Source organism: Helianthus annuus, chromosome 8, assembly GCF_002127325.2.
Source record: "Helianthus annuus cultivar XRQ/B chromosome 8, HanXRQr2.0-SUNRISE, whole genome shotgun sequence".
Taxonomy (NCBI): Eukaryota; Viridiplantae; Streptophyta; class Magnoliopsida; order Asterales; family Asteraceae; genus Helianthus; species Helianthus annuus.
In genome coordinates, this window is record NC_035440.2 from 21,453,444 (window position 1) to 21,461,158 (window position 7,715).

The window sequence follows — 7,715 nt, forward strand, 5'->3', positions numbered from 1 at the left end:
TAATTGGACTGCGTAGGTTAATTGGGCCGAGTGTCTTGTACTTGAACTTCTTTAGATTGGGCTTTGATATTTGGACCGAGTACATTGGGCTCATATCTTGAAACGCACAAGAATGTTAATGCTATGCTCTTGTCTGTTTACGTGCATACGTGTTTGCTATGATGTATACGTGTATTGCCTTAGTCAAAACCTGACTTGTATAAAAACCGTGATAGGACGTGGTTGACCATTTACTTGCTACCTGTACTCTTTGTGTATCTGCCGAGCAAACCAAGGTGAGTTCACACAGCCAAGGCATGGGATTCCCGGGTTGGGAATTGGGTTGGAATGTTGATATGATATGATTACTGTAACACCTCGAAAAATTTCGTCCAATAATGTCTTGACACGTGTCATAAGGTTCCGGTATGTGAAAACATACTTTAGAGGGACTAAAAGTGACAAACAGTGAAAACTATGGAACGTAAGGGTCCAAAGTGTCAACAATGGATAAATAGACTCTATGATAACCCCACATAATGTTTATAACCTTTAACGGATGGTTCATGGATCATACGACGCGGAAATTGCCCAAAAGTGAAGTATTGTAAACTATAGGGGCCAAAAGTGTCAACATGTTTAATTTATACCTCTGAGTGAACTTTTGGCAGACCCGAAGCTTTGTATAGCTAAAATATACTCACTAGAATATGTGGTAAAAATTTCATGAAGTTTCGTTAACGTATGAGAAAGTTATGGCCAAAACCGTACTTAAGGGACTAAAAGCGTCAACGTCGAATTTCAGGGCTTTTCGGTTGAGCGCAAAGTTATCCGAGAGCATTGCCATGTTGGTAAAAGTCCTAAGGTTCTTAAAAACCAAGTTTGGGGGTTTACGGGTCGAGAAAAATAGCCGAAACATCGCGTACAAGTTCAGGGGTCAAAGCTGTCAACAATTGAAAGTTTTTGGCTGAACCAGGGGTCAGGCGACCCGCCTGGGAAGGCCCAAGCGGGCCGCGTGGGTTGCCCAGCGACAGAAAATCGTATTTGGGTCATTTTGAGTCCGAATTCAAGTGCATTACAGCTCATTTGCACCTCCAATTTAACCAATAACATGCCATGCATGCCTACAACTACAGTGGCCTCGAAATTATGGGTTTAAATCAAGTTTTGATCTCATTTTGGTCATTTGCAATTGAAGAACAAGTGCTCTCAACATTCAAGAACTTCAAGCAAGCTCTCTGGAGGAAATCTGATCATCAAGGCCGACTTCTAGTGTCCACTAAACATCTTTAGGACCTTTGTAAGCCTTCAATTCGTTCTTTAATCCGTTCTTGTTGTGTTTATTGATAAAAGTCAAACTGGGTGTTCATAACCTTTGACTTTCTGATTAAACGGATTTCTTTCAGTCATTTCTCGAATTGAAACTTGTTATAGATTGATATTTATGTGGGAAACAAACCCTCTAAAGGTTACTAACTGATTCCCACTACATGCATGCTTAATGTCGAGTCAAACCTATTTCTAAAAAGTCAACAGAAGCGATTTTTGTGAAAAATGACATGATTAATGATATAGATGACATGCAACCTGATTGATCATTGAAAATAACTTGTAATATATATAAGAATGTGTTTTAATCATCATCAACTCGACAATCTATAGTATAGCCACGAATCGGAACCGAAAGTCTTGTAAAACGATTATTTCGTAGACTATCGATTCGGATTCATACATGCATGTTCGAGATCTGTATTGGAAAGTATTTTTGACTATTTATATTTTAGTTAAACTTTCTGGAATTTTCTTTGATTGAGTCTATGTTTAGCCTATTCGAATGCATGTTTCCGGTTTATGCATAAAGTTGACTATTTTGCCCTTTTTGATTTAAAACGGGATTTTTGGAAAAGTGAAAGGATAGAAATCTTTATTTTTAATATATGAACTTGCACCGAAAATTTCGGATCAGTTGGTGGTCCAGATTATGAGTTATGGCCATTAGCGTAAAACTATATTATAAATTTACATAAACGGTCCTTTTTCGCATAGAACCCGTTTCTGGCCACGTTTTGGTACAAAACTTTTTACCAACTGAAGTAATATAATATTCTGGGAATTTTGATGATTTTTAATTAATTTTTGGCTGAACGGATCCTAGATCACCTAGTCATTTCGGCTTATGTCGGTTTGACCGTTTTAGCCATAAAATGAGTTTTACACATCCTTTTGACCCGAAACCTTTTTCTACTGATTTTATATGATGAATAAATTATTTTAAGTATTCTGGAAATATAAAAATCTCAGATTTAATTTGAAAACCCGAAAACGCCCTTGAATCGCATATTTAGCGTTTTAACGCATAGTAAAGCATTATACTTGTTTTAAACCTATAAGACTTATACCTACTGATGTAAATTACATATTTTCATATAATAACAGTAAGTATAATATTTTGAACTCAGGTTTCCAGTTTTGGCATTTTTAGCCCTTGTGAAATTACTAAATTGCCCCTACGGTGCATAGTTTGGTTTTAAATGATATATTTGGTATATGGGTCATACCCTACTGATATAATATGTTATATTAAGTATATTTACTGTATGAACCAGACCCGAAACTCAGATTTCTAATTTTATCCTTTTATTATCTTTTAAATGACCAAAATGCCCTTCTAAGGCATAAATTGGGTTTAAAACTATTCCGGGCAATATAGAACATAACTTACTGATATAATATCATATTCTAAGCATATTACTTCAGGGAACTTGCATTTGAATCATTTGGCTACCCGTATCGCCCTTATTGCGTTCGGTTCGGTTTACGTAACTAGTTTGCGTAAATTGACCGAACCGGGTCAAACGTCATCATTTTTATCTCAAAATCCAGAATGTATTTAGTATACCCATAATATACAAGTATTCAAACTTGTCGGGTCTAAATCACATTCTATCCGGTCTTTCGCTTAATCGTGCGTAAACCGTATCATTCCTAAAACTAACCGGTCAAAGCTTAAGCTTAAATAAAAGGGCCGTTAGGAATCTAATAGGTTAATTATAAACCTTTGTTCCAGATTAGGAAGCCCGGTAAAAGCTACCACCACTTATCGTTTGTGACTTATACTTGCTCAGGTAAATACATTTTGACTTATTTTCCCTATACGGGCTTGGGGTACGGTATTTAAAATACCGCTTGATCGGGCACACAAGTCCTGCGCCTTATAGGTGTACAGTCTTGAATAGCTTGTGCGACTTCGTTTAAACAGTTTTGTCTTACTTAAAGGCTTTGGGGGGTTATTGACCATGTCCCGGATATCCTTGGCATTATCTTACGAGATGGCCACGACCAGAGCACGGGGTGTAGGCGTACACCCGTCGTGTATAACTCTTTAATGTGGTGTGTCAATTAAATCTCTAGCCCGGACAGTAGATCCCGGGCCACCAGAGATATAAGTGCATGTAATTCGTTCACAAGTTTATATTATATAATTATCCCAAGTTAATAAAAATATTTATGCCTTGTGCATTTAAATAAATTTTCAATCATTTTCAAAATGAGTCAGTCGATTTGTATTTACCAGTGTAAACTGACGTATTTTCCCAAAAGATTAAAGTGCAGGTACTATACGGAAATAGGCTGGCTGTTTCCTAGAGAGCGTCCACAATAGTCTCGCAAACTCGGACGACATTTATCTGTTGAACTATTTATTTCTATTTTTATTTGATCCGCCTGTGGATCCATTTCAACTACTGTGATATTTATTATTACACTTTATTTAAAAGTTGAAATGTTTCTATTCTGCTTCCGCTGTGCATTATTATATTGTGTTGATTGTCTATGACGATGCCAACTACGTCACTGTACCCCACACCGGGCCCACCGGTGACACGTGGAAATCGGGGTGTGACAATTACTCGTACTTACGCAAACACTAGACTATAGACCATCGTCCTCAGGATAGTCAGGACACGTTACGTAAAGCCTACGTAACCCAGTAAATGCCATTTGTCTCCCGGGTCGGGAGGACACGTTACGTAAAGCCTACGTAACCCAATACCTTCTACTGTCTTCCGGGTCGGAAGGACACGCTGCGTAAAGCATACGTAGCCCCCACGCGTACCACTGTCCTCGGGGAAGGGCACGTCACGTAAAGCCTGCGTGACCCAGTACGTATTCCTGTTCTCGGTAAAGAAGAACACATGGTTGGAAGCTAGTCTAGTAAGTACCACTAATGAGAAGCCCTCGTTAGTAAGGATAAACGTGGGAAGCCCCCACCGGTAATATAAACACAAGGTTTGGGAAGCCCCCACCTTTAGTACGTACTAGTATGGGAAGCCCCCACTAGCTAAACTTATGCACTATGTTATGAACTTACTTTCTGTGAACTCGCTCAACTAGTTTGTTGATTATTTGCTGCATGCCTTGCAGGACCTTAGGTACATTATGGAGCTTGCACAAGGAGGAGCAGGTCGTTGTGGGATACGGATCACGAATGATATCTGAACTTATAACTATTTTGAGTTTACATTACTATGCTTCCGCTACTTAAACAATGTTTGGTTTTGAAACATCAATCATGTCATGATGAATTACATTAATTACTTTTATTATGAAAAGCTACGTTTGATATGATTGATGGCTTGATCCTGGTCATGTCACGCCTCCAAGCGGTGGTACTCCGCCGGTGGATTTTGGGGGTGTGACAGATTGGTATCAGAGCCATTGGTTATAGAGAACTTGGTTTTAATATGGGAAAACGTTTTTATTAAAACCAGACTATAACCAGAACAGTGCTCTCAACGATCCACAACGACGCTTCGCTCCACGTGCAAGACTCGACATCCTAGGTAATAAGGTTTATGTTTATTGCCTGTTTGCTAGAACTGTTTAGAACTTTGCTCGCATTACGCTTAGATACACATGATACTATAGCATGAGAATCCCTACGTGCTTACTCTTTTCTGTCATCGCCCTATTCGCGAACCATTCTTACTTACGCTACTTGTTACAATGAAGATCATGTCTGGACGAATCAACATGACACAAGCCCAGCTAGAGGCTCTCGTTCAAGCTCAAGTTGCTGCGGCAGTTGCAGCTGCTCAAGCAGGTAGTATATCCTGCAGTATAGGCACACACTAGGATCTTTAGATCCTACATTAACTCTCGTATTTAACTTCGTCCTATTCGTACACAATAGGTCAACACGCGCAGCAGCCTGTCTGCACATTCAAGAACTTCATGGACTGTCGTCCAAATTCCTTCAGTGGCACTGAGGGGGCAGTGGGACTCCTCCATTGGTTTGAAAAGCTAGAATCAGTATTCGAAATGTGCGAGTGCCCTGAGGCTCGCAAGGTCAAGTTTGCCACTGGCACCTTGGAAGGAATCGCGCTAACCTGGTGGAACGCGCAGGTGCAAATTCTGGGGTTGGCAGCTGCTAACGCCACACCCTAGAACGATTTTAAGGAACTTATCAAGAGGGAGTATTGTACACGTGAAGATATTCACAAGTTGGAAGACGAGCTGTATAATTTGAAAATGGTTGGATCAGAGATCGAAGCGTATACTAAACGGTCGAATGAGCTGGCCGTACTGTGCCCAACTATGGTGGACCCTCCATACAAGCGCATCGAGATGTATCTCAAGGGGTTGGCACCAAAAATCCAGAGCCACGTTACCTCGGCTAACCTCGACAACATCCAGGAAATCCAGCGTCTCGCTCATCGCATCACCGACCAGGCAGTGGATCAGAATAAACTGCCTAAGCGTGTCAACGCTACTGCTACAGTCACTCCTTCAGCTACTCCTACTACTACTAGCGACAGCAAAAGAAAGTGGGAAGGAGATTCTAGTAAAGGTTCAGCATCCGTTCAGTCTCAAGCTCAGCAACAGAAGACTGACCACTACCAGAGCCCCAGTCAGCAATCCTCTGGTGGTCACAGACAGAGGAGATATCAGGGAAGTCAACCTAAGTGCCACAATTGCCACAGACATCACAATGGCCCGTGTAACAAGGGTCGTTGTCAAAGGTGTCTTAAGATGGGTCACGAGGCCAAAGACTGTAGGAGTCCACGGCCTGCAAATCAGAATCAGCAGCCTCAGCAACCAGCTCCACAGAACCAGCAGCAGCAGCCACAGCGTGGAAACCGGGGATGTTTTCAGTGTGGGGCTGAAGGTCATTTCAAACGCGACTGCCCTCAGTTGAACCAGAATCGCAACAACAATAACCAGGGCAACGGGAACAACAACGGTGGGAACAACAACAATAATGGCAACGAAGCTAGGGGACGTGCTTTTGTGCTAGGTCGAGGTGACGCAGTGAACGATCCCAACGTAGTTATGGGTAAGTTTCTCCTCGACAATATTTACGTTACTGTTTTGTTTGATACGGGTGCGGATACAAGCTATATGTTTGTGAAAATGTGTCAACTGCTAAAACGTGCACCAACACTTTTACCCACCAAACATGTAGTAGAGTTAGCTAACGGTAAAAGTCTAGAAGCCACGCACGTAGTTCAGGGTTGTAATCTTATCCTAGCTGGCCAAGCCTTCTCTATTGATCTCATTCCCATAGTTTTGGGTAGTTTCGACGTCGTGATTGGGATGGATTGGTTATCCCAACACCAGGCAGAAATCTTATGCAGCGAGAAGATAATTCGTATTCCACGTTCTGGTCAAGAACCTCTCGAAGTCCAAGGCGACAAGAGTGGTGCTGTGGTCGGCATCATCTCTTTCTTGAAGGCTCAGAAATGCCTACGTAAGGGTCACACTGCCATTCTGGCACTCGTTACAGACGCATCAGTAAAGGAAAAGAAATTGGAGGATATACCAGTCGTACGTGACTTTCCTCAGGTATTTCCTGAAGACTTACCTGGATTACCGCCTCATCGTCAGGTCGAATTTCAAATCGAGCTCGCTCCAGGAGCAGCACCCATAGCTCGCGCACCATATCGCTTAGCTCCATCGGAATTGGAAGAGCTGTCAAAGCAACTGCAAGAGCTCTTGGAAAAGGGTTTCATTCGTCCAAGCTCTTCGCCTTGGGGAGCTCCAGTACTTTTCGTGAAAAAGAAAGACGGTACGTTCAGGATGTGCATCGACTACCGTGAACTCAACAAGGTGACGGTAAAGAACCGTTATCCCCTTCCGCGCATCGACGACTTATTCGACCAGTTGCAAGGGTCAAGTTACTACTCCAAAATAGACTTAAGGTCAGGGTATCATCAGCTGAGAGTCCGGGATGAGGACGTCTCCAAGACAGCCTTCAGAACTCGTTATGGTCACTACGAGTTTCTCGTCATGCCATTTGGATTAACGAACGCGCCTGCCGTATTTATGGATCTTATGAACAGGGTGTGCAAACCCTATCTCGACAAGTTCGTCATAGTATTCATCGACGACATTCTGATCTACTCCAAGAGTCAGGAGGAACACGAGCAGCATCTGGCTTCGTGAAGTCCATTTTCTAGGCCACGTAGTGAACAAGGACGGGATCCATGTCGATCCATCCAAGGTAGACTCGATCAGAAACTGGCCTGCACCGCGTACACCGACAGAAATACGCCAATTTTTGGGTTTGGCAGGTTACTACAGACGGTTTATCAAAGACTTCTCCAAGATCGCGCAACCACTTACACTACTGACACAGAAGGGTGTCACCTACCGTTGGGGCAACACGCAGGAAACTGCTTTTCAGTACCTAAAGGATAGACTTTGCAGCGCACCTATTCTTTCATTGCCAGAGGGCA